The 22,415-nt window shown below is 45.8% G+C and overlaps 1 protein-coding gene across 5 annotated transcripts in view; it reads right to left on the bottom strand.

Moving 5' to 3' along the window:
* Positions 1-19,070, bottom strand: part of LYRM9 (LYR motif containing 9) — a 28,725-nt gene extending 9,655 nt beyond the window's left edge. Inside the window, exon 1 of one of the 5 annotated variants that reach the window (XM_041727107.1) lies at positions 18,975-19,070. The gene's annotated coding sequence lies outside the window, so the exon portion shown is untranslated. Of the gene's footprint in view, positions 1-3,108; positions 3,209-6,845; positions 6,917-18,974 lie in introns of those variants that run through there. The other 4 variants (XM_041727106.1, XM_041727105.1, XM_041727109.1 and 1 more) reach the window with 4 other exon arrangements.
* Between the last annotated feature and the right edge of the window lie 3,345 nt (positions 19,071-22,415).

The raw sequence follows: 22,415 nt of genomic DNA, 5'->3' as shown, positions 1-22,415 counted from the left end.
ATGGCCAGGGAGTGGTGGGGCTGGGACGTGGACTCTAGCTCTCACTCCAGTGCTCCAACCTCCCTGAGTTCTTGAAGGAAAGGGGCCCTTCCTTTTCCTTGTCTCTGTTAGGCTCTCAGAGCCTCTCTCCTGGATTAATCCAACATCCTTCTGAAATGTCTCTTCTCTAGTCCCTCTCCTATGCTCAGCCAGCAGGAGCAACTAAAAACAAAAATCTCATCTTTGTGACCCTTGCTTGATATCCTTTAATGGTGCACTCAGAACAAACTCTCAGCTCGCCAGTGTGTGTGTGTAGTGCGTATAGTGGTGGTGGTGTGTGTATGCTTGTGGGGGGGGGGGAAGCGGGGGGTTCAAGGTTTTCCCCAGTCAACTGCCAAGCTCTATCCCATTTGCAACCAAATTCCAAATTCCCCATTCCCTTCACCGTCTCCCTGGCTCAGCCTCCTCAGCGCCTTTGTTACGTATAATGTCTAGCATGCAGTGGTCATTCAACAGAAGGGTGTCAAACTGAACCCTTCCTCCCTGACACCTTCCAGTCAACTTTCTTGCACCCTGAAGACCAAGTGGAACAGTGGAAGCACTTGGGCCTCAGGTCATAACAAGACTGATGTGAGGAATAAGACAGCACACATGCCTGGCTCACAGCAGCAGCAGCTCACTAAAGAGGAGACCCTTCTCTACCCCCTGGAAAAGCAGCAAAAGGGAAAACAATATGTCATGATGCCTTTCAGTGCTTCTATCCAAGGCAAAAATGGCCTGCTGAGGGGTAGCTGCTCATGCAAACTGACCCTGGGAGAGGTTGTGGATTTCACTGATTTAGTTACCTCTGTGGACATCAAAGAAAAAAAAAAAAACATCTTTTTTTCTTTGAAATCGAACTAAAAAGCAGGTGAAACTTATTTAGCTTTTTCTCAAATCAGAACTAAGCTCTGGTTATTCATCCTGTAGCCTCCAATGAATTAGGAAGTTATAAAAATACCTAAGGTGGCATGGCTTGACTCGTGGCAGGTGCTCAGTAAGAGGTGTTAACTGAATGAGCAGAAAAGTCATCCAAAGTAGGGAGTCTTTTAAGACCAGAGCGCTGAAGGCGACCTTTTCCCATCCAGGGTAAAAGAAATCTCTTCTCCACATCCCTGGCAGGGAGTCACCCAGCTTTTCTCCCTTAACATGCTCCCTTGTGGCGGGGAGCTCATGACCTCCCAAGTCTGAGCTCTCCACTTCATTCAGCCAGAGCTGTCAGAGTCCCTTTGGCTCTGAGCTAAAATCTGCTCTGTAAACTTTACTGTCGGCCTGAGCTCTGCCCTCTGGGGCTTAAGTCTCCCTAGACGACCCCCACTCCTACCCCCCACCCCCGCCCTGCAACCAAATCCAATCTGTCACTGTTCAGTCAATGACCTCAGCCCTGGATTCTCTTCCAGGATCCCCACCCTAAACGCCTCTCCCAGGGCCTGCCCCGTCCCACTTATGCTCCTCTGGACATACACACACCCTCATTATCAATCTCACTCTCAGATGTATTGTCCAGTGGGAAAGCCACAGTTTTCCCATGTCCTGACCAGCTCCATGGGTTCTGGAGCTCAGGTGGCAAGGTCACGTCCTTTACCTGGCAATTCAAGGAATGCCGCTCAGGCTGCATTCTCTGCTTGGGCGCCATGTGACCCTGGCACTCAGCTCAGGGGAATCTTTTTTCCATGAACTCTTTTAAATCTGTTTCCCATCTTGTATTTTGTTGGTTCAGTCCAGAGTCACCACCTGCCACCATATCTAGGGTACTCTGACCCTGTCTGTTAGCCAGCTCAGCTCAATTCCATACAACAAAAGCACAGAAACAATCATATCCCAGGCACAAATGGAGTACAAAGAGAAAGACGTTAACTCCAGCAAGCCATGTCACTTACCCATCCAATGCCGTTCAGAGCGACTAGCATCTGTGTCTCTGGGCTCGGCCCTAAGACCAGAGATGAATGGCCTGACATGTTACCCAGTTGTCCTACCTTGAGCTTTCTTCACCACTGGTGCCATGTCTAACAGTCTACCGCTCAGGGAGTGATCAGCCTATGTGCCAGGTAGGTGTTGGGAACTTTTACATGTGTTACCTCACGTATCCTCACAACAATCTTATGGGGTATGTATCATTAGCCCCATTTTTATAGATGATAAGACTGGAGCTCTGAGAGGTTAAGTAACTTGCCAGAGACCACAGGTATTAGACAGTAAGACCAGGAAAGAAACCAAGGGTTGTTGGATTCCAAAGCCCCTGCCCCTACCTGCTTTTAACACTACCTGTTATGTCCATATTTGACCCATCCACAAAATGCTGTGTGGATCAGGGCTAAGGACCCCACAGAGAACTCCCCTGGGGCTCATTCAGGACTAGGACTGCATTCATGAAAGCACTTGACTGTGCTATTATCCAGTACTTGTTTTTCAACTTTCTCCATAAAACTTTGCTCCATGCTTTTCTGATACCAAGGGCACCATCTATAGCTTCCTGCTGCATAAAGATGAAAAAAAAAAAAAAGTCAAAAGGCTGATGTCAATTACACAGACAAAGAAAAGGGGGCAACTAAGGAAATGCTAAAAAAGCTCTTAGGAAAGCCAAAAGAGAATATAACAGAATAAAGGAAAAGAGTGATAATAAAGCCACAAAGGGAATTTCCTGGGAGCCAAGTGCTATCACTGGTACAGATGCTGAGAGGTAGGCCTATGGCCCCATTTAACCCCACTGTCTCTTTCCCTACCCTGTGCCCTGACATAGGGCACCTAAAAATAATTGGGGAAAAGTCATCTTTTTTAAAAAAGAAAGAAAGAAAAGAATTGAACTATAGAACATGACCAGAAATTATGTCCTATTGAGCACTGATACAAAACTAAATTAAGCCTGCACAGGCCATTGTTTAAAAATGCAATTATTTCTCTGGATGGGGAAAGTCACAGTATAGAAGCAGAGTGGTTCTGCTCCCCCAGCTCCGGGGCTCCAGCTTGACACGCACGTTCTCCCAAGCTAGAAATGAGGCAGCAATCCACGCTCCTCCAGTCCCTTTCCTTCACAGTCAAGGCTCTTAAGACGGACCCTTCCCATGCCCCTCACCCCCCACCTTCACGCACCTGGCCAGTACCTGGGCTCCCAGCTCTGCAGCTTTATAACATTGCCTTGCTCTGAGGATCCAAACAGCACTCTCTCCAGCCCAACCCAAGGATACTTCCTAAAAAACACATCATGTCACTTCCCTTCTCCAAAACCTCTGTGAAGTGTTCTTGACTCACTGCCTTCTGAAATCTGGTTCCAACTTCTCTTGTCAAACTCACCTCCTGCTATCTATATGCCCCACATTCTAAGTACATCCTGAACTTAGCAGCTAGGTTCATGGGCTATGGGATAAGGCGTTCAAATCCTGCCTCAATCACTGGCTAGCTGGGGGTCCTAGGGATGTTTCTCAACTTCCACCTGACCAGAGTCGGTTGCACATCTGTCGATGGGGCAACTAATAATATTTCCTACACACACACACACACACACACACACACACAAAATTTCCTACACAGAATCGTTGTGAGGATTAAATAATGCTCCCAAATCTAACTTAACACGGTGTCCGGCACAGACAATGTGCTTAGTAACTATTGTTAATAGCATCTCTGAAACTGCTGTGCTCTTTGAAGTCTCTCTTTCTCCTATGCCAGATCCTTGCCTCAAGAATTCCTCTGGATCCTTAAAGATTTAGCTCCCCCCCCCAAAAAAAGATTTAGCTCCCATGTCACTTCCTCAAGGCTCACACCCCATGCTGCCCATACTGCTCTAATAAGGTCTCACGTTGTGCTGTAATCATTTCTGTACCAGTGTGATGGAAGAGCACAGAGTGGATTTTGACAACAAACGGCCCTGGTTTAGGAGCCTACCTCTGTCATCTATAAGCCATATGATCCTGGGCAACTTGTTTGACTTCTCTACATTCTGCCTCTTCTGTAAACTGAAGAACCAAATACGTACCTCCTGGGGAGGAGGTTGTAGAGATCAAGCAAGCTAATATAAGTGCCTAGCACTGGGGCTGGCACATACTAGGTGCTTGAACATCTCTTACCCTTGCCTACTCCACCTGGCTATCTGTTCCTTGCTGACTATAAGCTCCTGGAAGGACAGACCGTGTTGTATTATAGTTACCCCTCCACGGTTAACTGTGTCCAGAACATGACAGAAGCTCAATAAATGCGTGTTGATTGACCTTCATGTACCACAGAGGAGACTAAAGCCAAGACAGTGCCTATCCTGAAATCACAAAGCCGGCAGGTGGCAGAGCCAGGACTCAAACTCAGGCTCTGAATCCCTGGCTCTGGATCCTCAGCTCTCTTCCCACACCTGCTGCCTCAAAGGCCAAGGAGCCACCCTGAATATCACATTTGTCAGTTCAACCACCCTGAGTGAATCTGGTGAGCTATCCCAGGCAAAGCAACCTGGAAAAATCAGACAAAAGGCAAACATGCTGGTCTCAGAGCAGAGCAACCAGCAATGTGGAGTCATTGTGATGTTAAACTGCTTTGTGCCAACGGCCTTCCACACACAGGCCACAACATACCACTCTGGTTTGGGGGCAAAAGAAGGGAACCATTATACACCTGCCAGATGTCAGCCACTCAGCTGTGTACTTCATAGGGGCTACTTAATCTACAACCCTATTGCTTCCATTTTTTAAAAAGATTTTTTATTCATTTATTCATGAGAGAGAGAGAGAGAGGCAGAGACACAGGCAGAGGGAGAGGCAGGCTCCATGCAGGGAGCCCGATGCGGGACTCAATCCTAGGTCTCCAGGATCACGCCCTGGGCTGAAGGCAGCACTAAACCACTGAGCCACCCGGGCTGCCCTATTGCTCCCATCCTACAGAGGATGAAAACTGAGGCTCCGGGTCACACAGAACTAGGTGAGAGCACAGCTGGGCTCTGTAGCCCATGCTCTTTCTACACACATGCAGCTCTGATCTCTTGAGCTGAAAGCTCTGGATTTATCCTCTCATGCTCTCCCTCCCTCCCCTCCTCCCTTACCCAACTACTCTTCCAGGCCCCTACGTTGCTCTGCCCTAAAGGAATCCAGGTCTCACTTAAGAGGACTTCTCTGACCACTCTGCAGTCCCTTCTATCTTTCTTCATGATACTCCTCACCGTCCGACATAGATTTAATTGTCTGTATTCTCCCACTGGAATGTAAACTCCATAAAGCTGCGAGTTTATTTATTTTGTTCATGGCTGTGTCCCTAGTACAGTACAGTGCCTGATACATGGTAGGCATGGGTGCACATGTATTAAAATAGTCATTAAGGACCAACAAGGAGCTAGGGGTAACAGAAGCAAACAGAAGCCCCTGACCCCATGTAACTTATACATTAACAGAAAATTAAAACTGATTATTTGGTTATAACTAATTACTACAAAGTAGAATTCAGGCCCCCAAGAGACTAGCTCAGGGAGTCCCTCATCCAGTCAAGGGTCAGAGGTTTCTTGAGAAAAGGACATTAAATCTGAGGTCTGAAAGAGGAGCAGGATTTAGTGAATGGGTGGTGAAGGCAGAGAGCAGTTTACAGGAAGGCCTAAGGGAGGAAGGGACTGCCAAGCCCACAGGAGCCCAGGGAGGGAGAGCCCAGGGGGAGGGAGAACAAACAGGATGCTGGCCAGGCAGGCGGGGTCAGGTCCAGAAGAACCTTGGTAAGAGCTGAGGAGTTAAGATTAGTCCTAAGGTCCATCAACTCATGAAGGATAAATAAAACATGGTACATTCATACAATGGAATATAATTCTGTAATAAAAAGCAATGGAGTACTGACACAGGCTACAAAATGGCCAAACCTTGAAAACATTACTCTAAGTGTAAGAAGCCGTTCACAAAAGACCATATATTGTATGATTGCATTTCCAGGAAATGTGCAGAATGGGCAAAATCCATAAAGACCGCATGTAGATGAGGGGTTGCCCAGGGGGCCGGGGCATGGGAGATTGAGAGTGACAGCTAAAGGAGAGGTTTCTTTTGGGGACAATATGTTCTAAAATCGATTATGAGTATGGATGCACAACTCTGAATATACTGGAAGACATTCGATTGTGCACTTTGAACGAGTGAATCGGAAGCTATGTAAAAAAAGAAATGGGGGCATCCCTGGGTGGCTCAGCAGTTTCGCGCCCGCCTTCAGCCTTCAGCCGAGGGCCTGATCCTGGAGACCCGGGATCGAGTCCCGCGTCGGGCTCCCTGCGTGGAGCCTGCTTCTCCCTCTGCCTCTGCCTCTCTCTGTGTGAATAAATAAATAAAATCTTACAAAAACAAAAACGAAATGGTCCTGAGGACTAAGGGGTTTCGGACTCAGCGGGACTTGAAGCGTTATGCAGGAGCATCCATCAAAACGTGAAGGTTGCCGTGGGCAAGCGCGCGCCCGGGGAGCTCGCTCGGGCAGGTGGACCCTGGAGGGCCCCGCCCGCCGTCAGGAACGCACCAGCCCAGGCTGAGCGCGGGGGGGGGGGGGGGGGGGTGTGCCAGGCAGCGGGCACTTCTCAGGGGTGACGAGTCCCCTGGGCTCCCCGCGGCCTGGGGCCCGGGGCCTGCTCCGCTCCCCAGAGGCGCCCGGCGAGGCCCAAGACGGGCCCGAGCGCGTCCCGGAGCCGCGCGGCAGGGCACCCGGCCGGTCGGGCCAAGAGCGCCAACAGCGGTGAAGGGGCCGGCGCGGGGCCCAGCCGGAGGCCCCACACCCCAGCCCGCCCCGCCGCCCCGCCGCCCCGCCGCCCCGCCGCCCGCGCGGCTCCGGCCCCCGCGCGCCCGCCCCTCCGCGCCTCCTCTCCCGCCCTCCGCCGGCGCCACGCGGCTCACCCGCCTCCACTGGGGAGCCACAACCCCGAACGCGGCGGACGCGGCGGACACGAGTGCGCCTGCGCCCTGGCCCCGGCCCCGGCCCCGCCCTGCCCCGCCCCCGCCCGGCGCCTGCTCGCCGAGCGCCCCCTGCCGGCCGCACGGGGCACTGGGGGCTGTTCATCAGGAAACCCTAGAGGCCCGACCCGCTGGGTGCCCCTTGCCTGCTCCGACCCCACCCAGATGAGAAAGAAACCTGTCCCACTAACAGCCTTCTCTGCCTTAAACGCTCGCTCTTCCTTCCGACTCTTGCTACCTCGCATGTAAGCTCTGAAGGCAGGCTCTCCCCACGTACCCGCATATTGGGCCGCCGCTAGAACGTTAGGGGGGCTCGAGATTCCTGAAAAGGCTTGCTGGAGGACTTTCCCTAAAGCACTTGTGTTGATGACAGGAATTGTATTTGTAAAGGAATCTGCGTTTTGAGTCATTTCATCAAATTACAGTCCCATAACACCTGTCAAAAGAATAAATATGACAGTAATAGGCATGCTTCTTTTCAGACCCGTCTATAATTATAATTGAGGAAAAGAATACAGAATTTAAACCCAGAGCTACTGCCAGTATCATTCTTTGAAAATGAAATAATGCTGTTTTATTTAATAGGCTCTCCCCGCTCTCTAATGTTTAAAGCTAAAGTGCTTCTCTGAATTGACTTAAATACAAGTTTTATATCCTCAAAGAAATAAAGATGAGTCTTTATCTTAAGACAAACCCGCTGTTCAATGATGCTGCTGATCCTCTGCTGTCTGAAAGAGAGTTGGGTTCTTAGTGGATAATATTGCTTCTGTTCACGTCTCACTTCTCTAGGGCTTTTTAAACCCATTTGTAATGAAAAGGCTGATTTCCTTACACAGACTGACTCTATGTGTAGCTGATTTAACAGGACATTTCTTTTTCTCTCTCTCTCTTTTTCTTTCTTCTTCTTTTTTTGAAAGGAAAATATTGCTCCCTGGTGGCACCTGAGAACGCATTTTTCTCCTCCTCAACTAGGAAAAGCAGGGGATGTCTCTTAACAGAAGTGAGGTTTTCTTGTTTTGTTTTTTTAGTTTAAGCTTTTCACTCTTGTTTTTTGCTAACTCCCTTTATAGCTTTTTCTCCCTTGTTTTTGTTTTTTCGCTTCACCTCATATACTAGCCTTCACCTAACATACAAATCATATGGGCGTTCCTCCTGAAATATCCTGATAATTGCCTCAACCTTCTCTTTATTTTCAATATGTAGACTTGGACCAAATATATCTGAAAGATACGATTGTACCCTCATAAATCAGCCCTCTTAGTTACACACACAGAGTCAGGGGCACATCATTAGTGAAGATCCAATCAATAAATCATTAAGCTTTTAAATCCCTTATTAGGAATAATCTGCAGTATCACCATCTATTCCTGTTTTCAGCCTTGGGATCACTTGATATTTTGAAGAAATTTCAGTCTGTTCTTTGGCCCCATTTCCCTTTTTGTTCCTAGATCACTGTGTTCCTGCATCAGAAACATTGTTCTAATACCTAGATCTCATAAAATATTTAAGATGCAAGCTGTTCACTTTACCTCAGAAAGACACTACCTTCAGAATTACTTGTGCCTCTTCTGTCTACAAACATACACGATTTTACAGTTCACAAAAATTCCTTATAAACATCCAAACAACAAGAAAAAGTTAATCCAGAGTTGAGTAGGCTTGGACAAAAATTTTCAACTTTTCCAAAAATAATGGAAAACCTAGTTTTTTTCAAAAATAATTGGATTATAATACTTTGAACTTGACAGCAACCTTAGATTCTTGACAGCTTCAGTAGTAAAACTAAAGCATTCTTACCAGGCCAAACTCACTAAAAGAACAGCACCAGGCCCATAATCTAATGAAAATCCAACCATTCTTACTATGTCAATTTTCTTTACATTGAAATTTTAGTAGATGAACACCCTCATGTCGGACAGTGCACGATATTTTACAGATAAATGGAATTGAAAGACTTACTTGAGAAATTTGTCACTCAAGAGTTGACTGTCCAGAGGACATGTTCTCACAGGGGAGTTCATCGACTCTCCTGAGAAATACATCTCCACATTCTCTTGATTTCTGACATTATGTCATTTAACCCTAACAACTGCTGGTTTGTAACCAATATTTGTAGAAAAAGACACAAGTCCTGATGCTTCTTCCAGTTTAAACCTGTTTTTAGATTTCAAAGAGAAATGATAACATTTGCGTCCTCTGGTTAAATCAGGTTATTGTCTCAAAGGTTGACCATGTAAATAATTCAAATGAATTCATCACTGTACAATAGATTTAATAAGCATAATAAACACTTAGAAGAAAACACTTAGGACCCTAGGTCTGCCCTTGCTTTCACTCCCATTATCTCAGATTTCCCTGTGAACAGAATGAGTGGTGCCGTGTTGTTCCCTTCTATTCAAAATATGCAAAGTTGCTACTTACCAGTTTGCTATTTGCATGTCTCAAATCCTGCCAGAGCACAGGGTGAGGGGCATGGTGACCGGTGAATGTGCCAAAAGGGGACACCAGGGCGAAAATGGGAAACCCAATGAACAGATAGATCTTCTCCACCACAGGCTATTACAAAACATAACCCTCACCAACTACTGAAGATTTTTTTTTAAGATAACAAAAATATTGGGTATAAAAGGTTAGGTGAAATTGCAGATACCTAGTGTCTTTTTTTCTTTAATTGCTGTGTTGAAGAAGAGGATGAGCAAGGATTTCAAGATTTTTGTAAAAAGGAATACAAGAGGGGCACCTGGGTGGCTCAATAGGTGGAGTGTCTGACTCTTGATTTTGGCTCAGGTCATGATCTTGGGGTCAAGAGATTGAGCCCCACATCAAGCCAACATGGGGCTCTTTTTTTTTTTAAGATTTTATTTATTTATTCATGACAGACACAGAGAAAGGGAGAGACACAGGCAGAGGGAGAAGCAGGCTCCATGCAGGGAGCCCGACGTGGGACTTGATCCTGGGTCTCCAGGATCCAGCCCTGGGCTGAAGGCGGCACTAAGCCCCTGAGCCACCCAGGCTACCCAACATGGGGCTCTTTGCTCAGTGGGAAGTCTGTTTGGGAGTCTCCCTCTCTCTCTGCCCCTCCCCTGCTCACTGTCTCTCAAATAAATAAATGAATCTTAAAAAAAAAAAAAGGAGTACATGAGAGATGAGAGAACAGTAGTGACTATTTACAACATACCCTAGGAGAGTAATTTACAGCCTGGGTTTTAGCCTTCCTGGACCTCTGTCCTGTGTTACTTTCAGCAGCACCTAAATCTAAACTTGCTGACTGGCATGTATCATTCAATATCTCCTGCTGTGTTCATAGTAATATATTCACAGTGGCCACATGTGAGAACACATTGATGATCGGATGTGTCATCTCTGAATATGAGTCTGAATATGAATTAAAGGGCCAAAGATAAGAGTTAAATGCCACAGTTAATAGAAATGTAGACTGTAAGATATGAACCACTTTATTAAATAGGATTATTTGGGAAGAGGAGAGGTAGAGAGCTGCAGAGGAAAAGGTGGGAGAAGAAGAGAAAAAAAACAGAACAGTGGATAATGATAAAAGGTAGAAGGCAGTTATCATTTTGATGCTGTCCCAAAGAGAAAGGCCTAAAAAAGTTAAGTAGGGTGTTGTTGATTAAGGAAAACCATTATTCATTTGGCCAGGAAATAGGGTGTTCTGGCCAATCAAATATGTAGTTAATAGTTACCTTCCACTTTAGCGAACATTTATTGAGACTCTATCAGTGTAAAGCCCTGGGTCCCCGCAGAGTCCTCCGGACCCCCTCTCTTCCACTCCCCTTCTCCTTTCCTTCTCTATTTCTTGTTGGGAGCAGATCCCATCTTGACACTGGCCTGTCTCTGCCTTCTCGGTATTCTCTCCATAGATGTGCCAAACTCCTTACCTGGAGGGTCTAACCTCTTAGGCTTCACTCCATGGTTCCAGTCCCCTGCTGCAGCCTTTCTGACACTCAAATGCACCATGTTCTTTCTTCCTGCTCCTCTTTTAGATCCCAACTTACAGGTCTCTCTCTCTCGACTTCCCTGATGCGCCTACTCCCACTTGACCATTGGTACTAATAATCCTTTTGCCCCAGAAGAGTAGCCTGTATTTGCCCCATGGCTTGCATCACAATTTATAATGGTAGATACCTTATCTTGGATTTCCCCAGAAGAAGACTTCGAAGCTGTCAGTGAGGGTGGCAAAAATGACACAGAGTTGATGGGTTTTACTTTCAATTTATGATCTAAACTCAAAGGCATACTGGATGCTGCCTGGGTCTCTCAGAACTCCCACCCTCGCTCTCAGTGGATGACACCATCACTCAAGAGCTTCCTCTTCTTCTCAGCCTCTCTTCTTTCCTGGGGAGTTGCCTTCTGCCTTTGAAATACCAATCCCTCTGCTGGTTCTTTGGACTCTATCCTCTCTGCCTTCCTAAAATCTTTGCTTCAATAGTTATCCCCTCTCTCCTGTTCCATTAATTTCCTTTTCTTCACCTGCTCATTCTAAGCAATATATCCATGGACCAGGAGCCCTGGCCTCATTGGGAGGTTGTTAGAAAGGCAGAATCTGGGGTGCCTGGGTGGCTCAGTTGGTTAAGTCTGCCTTCAGCTCATGTCATGATCTCAGGGTCCTGGGACCGAGCCCCTATCAGGCTCCCTGCTCAGGGAGAGTCTGCTTCTCTCTCTCTCTCCTTTTGCCCCTCTCCTTGCTCATTCTCTCTCTCGTGTGTACACACACATTCTCTCAAATAAATACATAAAAAGTCTTTTTTAAAAAGGCAGAATCTTCCACCCCAGAGCAGCAGAATCAGAATCTGGATTTTAATGAGATTCCAGATATATAGTTCCTAGGCATATTAAAATTTGAAAAGCACTGGGCTATTTCTCCACTCTTCATTAGAGCCAAATTTTTATCCATCCATTCAACAAATGTGCATAGAACATCTTCAAGGTACCAAGCAGACTTCCCACATTAGAATCATATATGTGTGATGCTCTAGGGGCAGAGAACAACAAAGGAAGAAAGAAGATATGATCAGGTCATAAGGAAGAGCTTTGCAGAGAAATAAAATATGATTACATGAAATCACCAAATGGTTACTTTAGATCATTCCAGAGAGGCAACACTTAGAGATCAAAATGACAAGAAGCCATCATTAGAGTTGTCTACACAGGTAATCCCACTTTCTCACTCATTCACCCATTCACTCTTCCGGAGGTACCTTTGGCTTCCACCTTCATGTCATGGAAACTGCTTTTCGCAAAATTTTGGATGTCTTCCATATTGTCACAAGCAATGGCTCCTTCTCTGCCCTTAGTCTCCTCTGCTTCTCAACAGCCTTTGGGTCCACTGACCACACCCTTCTTCTTGAAGCATTGTAAGATTAAGTTAGTCACCCAAGTAACCTTTTCCTTACCATATATTGTTCAATGTAGCTATTGTTGGGCGGGCGGGGGGGAGAATGAAAGACCTTTTTTGAGAAAGAAGACAGGGCGGAGAAGAGAAAGTGAAGGAGACAAAAGAGATCCCTTTTATTCCAGCATAAGCACAGAATTCCAAATCAGAAAAACAAAACAAAACAAAACAAAACCATTTTATTCTATGTTTCTAAAACCCTTTTGTTATGTCAGGTGTATCTGGAAGTGAGATAGATAGCTGCTTTGATCCAGCTCACAAAGGAAAAAGCTGGTTCAACATTCCTTCCACACCTGCCTCCCTGAGCCCTGCATTAGCTCTCAGGGAATCTGAGTGGGAAGGAAGGGTTGGCAGGGACTCTGGGCTCTCTTGCAGGACCACCAGTCTAAAATCCAGGCTAATTCTGGAGGGCAGATTGCTGCAGTGAGGGGCATGGGGCAGGGGGTGCAAAGGTTGAGGAGGAGGAAGAAATCACTTCCTGGAAACTATATAACCTCACGCGGGAGGTGGATGGAAACTATTATTAGCCTGCTGATGTACAGAAAGACCTAACGTAGCACAGGGAAGGTAGCTGAGGGTTGCTAGTGTTTAGCTTATCGAAGTGTGGATTCATAAAAACAGAGGACAGTCTGTGTACAATGTTTTCTACACACATATTGTCAAAACTCTTGACCTAAGTATTTACTTTTTATTACCAAATGCCATCAAGCCTATTAGGAGTGTGCAGCCCTCATGGTGCTCAAGAGCTACATGCCAAAGCTTAGCCTTAGTCTAGGGCAGAGAGGCTATTGCACATTGCTGATGTACGCGTGCACCATCAGAGTCATTTGACACTCTGACTTCATGGATCCATCTCCCCAAGTGGTCTTCTTTCTCAAAAAAGGTCTTTCATTCTTTCAACACTTGGCTCTCTGCTTATGAGGATATGGCCAAAGGTAAAGAAAAACTCACAGGTTAGAAGATATTTATAGCTTCCCATCCCTGCCCTGCCCCAAAAGCAGGGTACAGTAGTAAAATAAAAAAAAAATATTTTGTGACACATAGAAATTATATGATATTCCTATTTCAGTGTCCACAAGTAGAGTTTTATTGGATCACCCGTTTGTTTACATGTTGTCTATGGCTGTTTTTGTGCCACAATGGCAAAGTTGAGTTAGCTGGGACAGAGACCGCATGTCCCCCAAAGTCTAAAATATTTACTCTCTGGCCCTTTACCAAAAAAAGTTTGTCAGTCATGTCTACAGAAAATGGTGTGGATTCTAGGTTCTGTGGAGTGGAGGCCTGTCTTATATTCACAGCATTATCTGTGGGGCTTTCTTTCATATTTTTCCTATAATGGCTGTAGCAAGCATCTTGTTCTTCATTTAAACTTCATGCTATCCCATCTCTGTGTTTTCTTCCCGCTGTTCCTCTTGTCTGGAAACCACACCTAGTACTCTCAGTTTGCTTTTATGCCAATTTTCCCCAACCTTCAAGCAGGCCTTCTTGAATCTCTCTGCTATAATTTATTTCTCCATCTTCTTTTGGCCATAATTCTTTCTGTACTGTCTCACGACATACCAGTTTCCTACTTTGCATTATAATTATTTATGCACATGTTTTATTCCCCCTCTAGACTATAAACTCCTTGAAGAATGCATTGGCTCATTATGAAATTAGCATTCTGAGAACCCTTATTTGCATCACACATAAGATCTCTTGTCTTCAGCAAAAAGAAGTATACTATGACACATATAATTGGCACTTATCACACAAATCAATGATAATAGGGAACAGGGGCAAGATGGTTAATTAAAACCCACAGCAAATTCCTCCAAAATTCATTTTGCCTTACCATTTTACCAACGTAATACATACTGGTTTGGATTAAATGTCCTTTCCACATACTTTGTAGATGTGTAACTGCATTGGCCACCATGCAGCTAGTGGGAGCGAAAAGATCAGAAGTGAATAATAATCCACCAACTGAAATCATCAGGGGTCCAGCAATGGAAAGCTTTCGGGGCATCCTTCCAGTGAAGGTTACGAGCCTCTGAACTTTCCACCCCCAGGGCTCCATAAAGATTTAAATTTGTGTATATGCCATTTGGAACTTAGACATGGAACAATAATCTTTTAGTATGGCCTGGATGCCCAAAAGAATAGATGAATCTAAAGCAAAAGAAAAAAAATAATAAAACAACCAAGTTGCCCACACATATGCTTGATTAGGCAGGCCAAATATTCTATTGCAAACATTAATTCAACAAGAAATGATAAGGCAATAAAATAAATATGAAGAGTAGCCCTGCTTGCCAAAGCAACATATGCGTTTGGGCTGATTCTCTGCACCCATGACTAGTGTACACAAATATTGTGTTAAACCTCTCCTCCTAATAGCCTCATTTCTCACATGCTCTTCAGAGGGAAAAATGTGATGCTAATTTAAGATGACTTATCCTGCTAAGCACATAAATAAAAAATAGTTCAGAATCCAGAACATGACAGAGCTCCCCTTTCACGTCTAATTAAGTACTTTTAATTGGCAATTCAATTGGCAGACTGTATATTTTGTGCTGGAAAGTGGAAGGCAGAACAGACCCCTAGTAAGATACAAAAGAGGAGATGTGGGCCGCGTACAATTGCTTTACCGTATGTGATTCAGGAAAGTTATGTTAGGCATGGAAAAAAAGGCAGCTATCTGTACATCTGGGGAGGAATTAGCAGCAAACAGGGCAAATGCTAGAGGATCTGATCATGATTATAAAATGTCATTTAGGAAGATATTTACATTGTTAATTAAGCAATGAAGCTGATAACCGCTACTCTGTAAATTGTGCTAATTACCCCAGTGCCTTGGAAGGTTCTCTAATCAGCCAGATCAATAGGTTCCTGGTTTATGCTAATAATGCAGAGTCATCCTCCTTCTGAAGTGCTCTGCTTACAGCATTCCGAACCCAGTCCAGCTCCCGCCCACTGTCCTGTGCTACAGGCAGCTAGCATTCATCTGTCTGCCCACATTACAGCGGTGAGGCTGATGTCTGCTCACCCCCAAGGCCCAGAGCGAGAAAACAAGAATCCTACCATGCACTGTGTCTCCACCAATTGTTCAGGGGACAGGACTGCCTGAGCCTTTGTGTTTCGTGAGATTTTTATGTAGTCACAGCCCCATTCTCTTCCAACAATTAGAAAGACCACATAGCCCTGAGGGAGGAGGACTTCCTTCGTGGGAAGGAAGACCTAGATTCAAGTCTCCACTCTACCATTGACTTAATGGCATGACCTTGACAGGATATGCCAACTGTTTTTGATGAGCTTGCATGTGTGGACCAAGAGGGTCAATCTGGTTCAACTATCAGGTGGACTTTCAGGGGTTTTTGTCTGTTTTTGTTTTTCACTGAATTGAGCAGTTGTTAGTATGAATAGACTGGGCTCTTGAGCCAGAAGAACTAAACTTTGTCATCAGCTTCTCCAGGACACCAGCATGGGAAGGGATCTGAGATATGTAATACAGGCAAAGACAGTTTCATGTCAAGTGCTCTCATGTTCACCTGGCTCTTGGTCATTCAAAGGAATGGGGAGAGTGTGCATGAAGGAGACCCAGAGAGAATTCATTTACCTCATTGCAATTTACAATTTCCATCTCTTTCCTCCATCAAACCTCAAACAAAAAATCACCAGCTGGTAGCCAAGTGTCCTGGTTTGAAGATTAACTTATTTGCTTTCTCTCTCATTTCTTGGTAGGTGTCCAAATGAACAGTCAAAATCCCACCTGGAAGGTAAGAGGGTAGAAAAGAGAATTAGCCAACGGCTTGGGTAACTCATGGATTGATAGTCAGCCCCCAGGTAACTGAGCTGACTACCCAAGAGCCATGATGGCAGCCAAGAGAGGGCTTGGAGGTGGAAAGCCAAGGTGAGAGGGGTACACGGCACAATTAGGGTTGGAAACAGCTGGGATCCATTTCTTCACTTGAGAAATAGAACTCCTTCTGTGCATCTCTGCATGGGGCTCCTGAGCTTTCATCACCAGCTCCCCAGCCCCCGCAGGCAGAGCCTCTGTGTTCAAGGCCAGCTCCTGTGCTGGGCTTTGGGATGGAGCCAATTTGTTGAGTTGTTTCAGTGCTTTGATGTGTAAACTAATCATCCGTCATTGTGCTCTAATTAAACCTAAGTGGTGCAATGGATTTGCTGTCATAGAGGCCAGGGCCCTTCCTGGATTGGAGGAGGGAAGGGCAGTGTCCTCTGAAAGCAACCCTGCCCCAGGAGAGCCAGAGCAAGGAAATGCCAGATATGAATATAAAAGAGCTGGAAACCCTGTCCTGGTCAGGAGGCTGGAGAAAATGTGACAAACCAGAAATCAGGACGGATCTATGCGTTTCTGATTTCCTGGGTGATGTTGCCCTCAGTGTGAGTGTCTAGACATAACAAGCTCAGGTCAAGTGGGTAATCACAAGGTGACCTTACAGTTTGCCATGGTAACAGACCTCACGGGGGCCAGCTGGCCCTGGCATCGTCAAAATGTAACCCAGTTTCATAAGGCGAATGAGCAATTTCCACTTCAACACCTAAACCAGACAACCAGAATGTACAGGCAGGACAGTTTCAGGACTCTTTAGAAAATGCTGATTTCCATGACTAGGTTCCCTTTCCCTCCAAATATTTGCATTCTAACTCAAAAGAAGTGCTTCTAAATAATGAAGGGAAGAGTGAGTCCTCCTTATAAAGGAGACCCAGAGGAAAGGGGGAGAAGATTGTGGTGGTATGGTTGACATTGTGACATGCATCCTGGGAGTAAAGCCACCTAGTCTCAGATCCAGCTTTCCCCTGGCTTAGGTGCATCACCAGAGAGGGCAAGCAAGAGGTTTATGGCTCTTACAGCTCCAACATTTTGTGAGTCCTCACTGTGGACAATGTTGATTTATTCGTGCCCTTGGCTTGATGCAATTGATAAATCCCACTCCATAGAGAGTAGGTAATGGCATAATGAAAAAGCTCTTCTCTTTTTCACCCATGTATTCATTCAGCACTATTGATTGGGCATGGAGGTACAAGGCATGTTTAAGATCAAGGCTGTGCAAGATACAGACGAAAGAGCTTATGCTCTCAGAGGACAGATAAGATGACCACACATGATTGGACAATTGCAAGTAATTCAATAGTAAATGTACCTTGGAAAGAAAAAAATAGGTTGAGCATATCATATGGAACGTACAATAGGGCAGTAGAGGAAAAGAAAGTGTGGCAGACACTGCTACCTATCCCTGTCCTCCCCATGCCCCATATCTGATCTCTCCTTCTCTGGTAGTCTTAAATGGTGGCTCAGATTCCAGGCAGCCCGGGTGGCTCAGCGGAACTGGGTGGCTCAGCGGTTTAGCGCCACCATCAGCCCAGAGCATGATCCTGGAGACTCAGGATCAAGTCCCATGTCAGGTTCCCTGCATGGAGCCTGCTTCACTCTCTGCCTGTGTCTCTGCCTCTCTGTGTGTCTCTAATAAATAAATCTTGAAGGAAAAAAAAAAAACAACCCTACCTTTCCCAGACAACCTTGTAGCTGGATCTGGCCCCACAACTAGGTCCTGAGAATGGGACCTAAATGGATGTGATGTGTTCTATTTTCAGGTTACATGTTTAAAAAGAAAGCAGCCTGCCTTCCCTTGCCTCTTCACCCCTTCCTGCTGTCTAGAATGCAGATGTGGCCGTGAGCCACCTGCAACCATGCAAATGAAAGTCACATACTCAGGGCAATAGAACTACGAGCTATTAGGATCCTACACAGCCAGTACTCTGAAGGCACCACAGCAGTTTGGATCACTTCCAGTGTTATTCCTTCATGGAAACACTACACTATGTTATTGAAATCACTGATATATTAACTTTTGCCACTTTAGGTGTATCTAAACCAAAACAGAATGATACAAACCAAATAACAAAGAGATGCCGAGGAGAGGAAACCAACATGAAAAATATTCAGTTAGTCCAAAAATATTTTTTATCAAGTACCCATTATGTGCCAGGCCCTGTTTTGTTTTTTTTTAAAGACGTATTTGTTTATTCATGATAGACACAGAGAGAGAGGCAGAGACACAGGCAGAGGGAGAAGCAGGCTCCATGCCGGGAGCCCGATGCAGAACTCGATCCCGGGACTCCAGGATCACACCCTGGGCCAAAGGCAGGCGCCAAAACGCTGAGCCCCCCCCCGGATCTCCTGGGCCCTGTTTTTTCTCCGGGGATTCACACGTGGATGAAGTGAAGTCCCCCACCTCAAGAAGGGAACACACAAAACAATCATTTAATGTGGCAATAGCAGCAATAGACGCCTGGGTGGCTCAGTGGTTGAGCGTCTGCCTTTGGCTCAGGGCATGATCCTGGAGTCCTGGGATCCAGTCCCACTTCGGGCTCCTCGCATGGTGCCTGCTTCTCCCTCTGTCTATGTCTCTACCTCTCTCTCTCTCTCTCTGTGTCTCTCATGAATAAATATATAAAGCCTTAAAAAAAAAAAAAAGAAAGAATCACAAGATGTCACGAGGAAGTGGGAAGTGGACACCTATTTCAGCCAAAAAGAGCCACACATTTCTTCAAGCTGGGCCTGGAAAAACTGGGTTGGGGTTTAGTGGTGGAAAGAGCGGAGGAAAGCCTGCTTAGCAAGAGGCTGCCTCCTTGCCTGGCTTATGTTGGTTCTTTACCTGGAATGGCTGCCTGGGAGGTTCTCTTCTCTCTCCAGGTCCTAACCAATCTCGCCCGTATGGTTTCGTGGAAGACTCTGCTGAGCCTCCTGCACCCTGACGCAGAAGGAATATCTCCAGTGACTCTGCACCAAATTCTGTGCAAGGCCACATGTCAAGCATACTTGCATGCTTGACTTCTCTCCCCATTTAGATGAAACTCCTCCAGGGTTGGAATGATGTTTTCTGAAGTTCTGAGCATCCCACTCAGCACATGGCACAGAGCCTGGAGTTGGGAGCCCAGAGCCATGTAAAAAGAACTTGGACTTTGGACTGAAGCTGACACAGGTTCAAGTCCCAACTGACTATGTGGGAACTGGAGCAAATTACTTATCCCTCTGTGCCTCACCTTCCTCATACATGAAAATTGGAATAGCAGAATTGTTGTAGCTATTGAATAAGATAACGTTTGTAGAAGTATCTAGCCAATGTCTGGCACAAAGATAATCTCTTTTCCTTTTTAAAGTAAATATTTATTGGGGTGCCTGGCTGCCTCAGACAGTAGAGCATGTGACTCTTGATCGTGGGGTCATGAGTTCAAGCCCCACATTGGACATAGAGATTACTTAAAAAATAAGCAAACAAATATTTTTCCAAAACCAATCCTTAACTCTGCACATTATATTATTTATTAGAAACTGCAATAAATGAGGACTCTGCTTGTTCACATTGACTACATGCTGGGGAGTTTGGAAGATTCCCATAGATAGAGCCTAAATTCAACTGGTTTAAATGTTATGATCATTGCTGGTACTAATCCAGGGAGGTGTGTGTTGAATGTGTGAGAGGCAGAGGAGGGGAGTTTGCTGGTCATTCCTGGATCTCATTTACAAAGTTGATTATTTATTAAGCCTTTAATAGTTGCCGGATTGGACCTACAAAGCAAAGATTGTTGTCAGCAGCCCAAGCTGGGAAAACAGATCATCCATGTCCTGCGTACCTCCTGGAGGCACTTTTTTTGCAGAAAGGTGATAAGGCATAGTATTTGCAATTGCCTGGCCTTGAGTTTTTGATCCCTTTTTCGACATAGTCTCCAATCACTCCCCCCACTCCCTGAAAAAAAAGCCTATCCCTACCCTGGACTTCTCTGTGTCAATAAATGGCCACCACCATCACTCAGTTACCAAAGCCAGGAACCCAGAAGTTGTCTTTAATTCTCCTTTCCCTCATTGCATGTATGTCCTTCAGGAAGTCCTGTCATTCTATCCTCAACCCATCTCTTGAATTCATTCTCTTCTCTCCATCCTACTGCCAACCTGCTTCAAGCCACTGTTGTCTGTTGTTTGGAGCCTTGGTACTCAAAGAATGATCTGCAGACTGGCAGCACGGGCATCATTCTGCTTGTTAGAAATACAGAGTCTCAGGATACCTGGAAGGCTCAGTCAGTTAAGCATCTGCCTTCAGCTCAGGTCATGATCTCCAGGTCCTGGGATGGAGGCCCGCATTGGACTCCCTACACAGCAGGAAGTCTGCTTCTCCCTTTCCCTCTGCCTGCTGCTACCCGTTTATGCTTACTCTCTCTCTCTCTCTCTCTCTGTCAAGTGAATAAATAAAAAAAATCTTCAAAAAAGAAAAGAGGGGTGCCTGGGTGGCTCAGTGGGTTAAGCATTTGCCTTCAGCTCGGGTCACGATTCCAGGGTCCTGGGATCCAGCCCTGCATCAGGTTCTCTGCTCAGTGCGGAGCCTGCCTCTCCCTCTCCCTCTGCCTACCACTCTTCCTGCTTGTACTCTCTCTCTCTCTCTCAAATGGGTGAATAAAATCTTAAAAAAAAAAAAAAAAAAAGGGCAGCCCGGGTGGCTCAGCGGTTTAGCGCCTGCCTTCATCCCAGGGCGTGACCCTGAGATCCCCGGATCGAGTCCCTCGTCGGGCTCCCTGCATGGAGCCTGCTTCTCCCTCCGCCTATGCCTCTGCCTCTCTCTCTCTGTCTCCTCTCTGTGTATTCTCATGAATAAAAAAAAAAAAAAAAAAAAAGACAGTCCAGGGCGTGATCCTGGAGACCCCGGATCCAGTCCCACATCGGGCTCCCTGCATGGAGCCTGCTCCTCCCTCTGCCTGTGTCTCTGGCTCTCTCTCTCTCTCTCTCTCTCTCTCTCTCTGTGTCTCTCATGAATAAATAAATAAAATCTTAAAAAAAAAAAAAGAAAGTTTAAAAAAAAAAAAAGAAAGAAAGAAAAAGAAATGTAGAGTCTCAGACCCTGACTTAAACCTAGGGAATTGGAATCTGCATTTTAATAAGATCCCCTGGTGATTCATTTGCACATTAAGGTTCAACAAGCACCCAAAAATCCTGCAGGAGCCGAATTGGTCTCCCCCTCTTCCTGCCTACCTCCAATCCTTAGGGCTGGGATCAGATCTGCCAATTCCCACACCACTGGGCAGAACTATTTTACTCCACCCCTCCACATGGCACAGGATTGAGATTCTAATGTTTTACAGATTCTTTTTTTCTGCAAGACAAAGACAAGGTTTCTTGTTTCCTGCCTGGGTTGCTGAGGGGAGGCATTTTAGGCTGTTGCATGAGGGGATACGGGACCGCTTTGAGGGTTTCAGTTTTAAGTCTCCTTTACAAGTAGGTCCAAGCCTTGTCCCTTGTCCTAACACTAGCAGAAAAACTCTCACTCGTATCCATTAGGGTTTCCTCCAATTCCATCTCACCTCCAACCAGCCAGAATCTACTTGGGCTCTGCCTACTGTGTGTTTACCCGCCCCCCCCCCTTAATTCTCTGACCCAAGATTATTTAGCTTTCTTTCTATCAAACTCAGCTACATAGTTCAGTTTAGCTTTGTTTTTTAAATGAAGGCATTTCTGTGTGTTTGTAGGGGGAAGGAGGAGTGAGGGGTCTCTATTGGCCCAATTTATTGTTACCAGCCAGAACCAATTTTTATTTTATTTTTAGGATTTTATTTATTTATTCATGAGAGACACAGAGAGAAAGGCAGAGACAGAGGCAGAGGGAGAAGCAGGCTCCCCGTGAGGACTCGATCCTGGGACCCTGGTATCACAACCTGAGTGAAATGAAAGGTAGACACTCAACTGCTGAGCCACCCAGGTGCCCCCAGAACCACCTATTAAAAACTGAGATCAGATCCTGTTTAAAAAGATCAGTGGTTTCTCTTCATGTTTAGGAAAAATCCAAAATCCTGAGTAGGTAGTCTGGCCCCTGCCTGCCTACTCAGCTCTTCTGCCATTTATGCCCAAACACACAGCCATCTTTTCCGTATCCTGCATGCCCAGGGTTTTTCAGCCTCAGGGCCTTTGCACTACCTCTGCCTAGAAAGTTCTGCCCCCCTCCTCACACTGCTGCTTCCTCTGTCCATTAGGCTCCAGTTCAGATGTCCCCTTCTGAGAGAAGGCTGTTCACCCCCACTGCCCACCATGTTCATGCTCATGTGTCCTCCAA

This window comes from Vulpes lagopus, chromosome 12 (assembly GCF_018345385.1).
Source record: "Vulpes lagopus strain Blue_001 chromosome 12, ASM1834538v1, whole genome shotgun sequence".
NCBI lineage: Eukaryota > Metazoa > Chordata > Mammalia > Carnivora > Canidae > Vulpes > Vulpes lagopus.
Note: the sequence above shows the minus strand (reverse complement) of the source record. Positions and strands in the feature narration are given on the sequence as shown.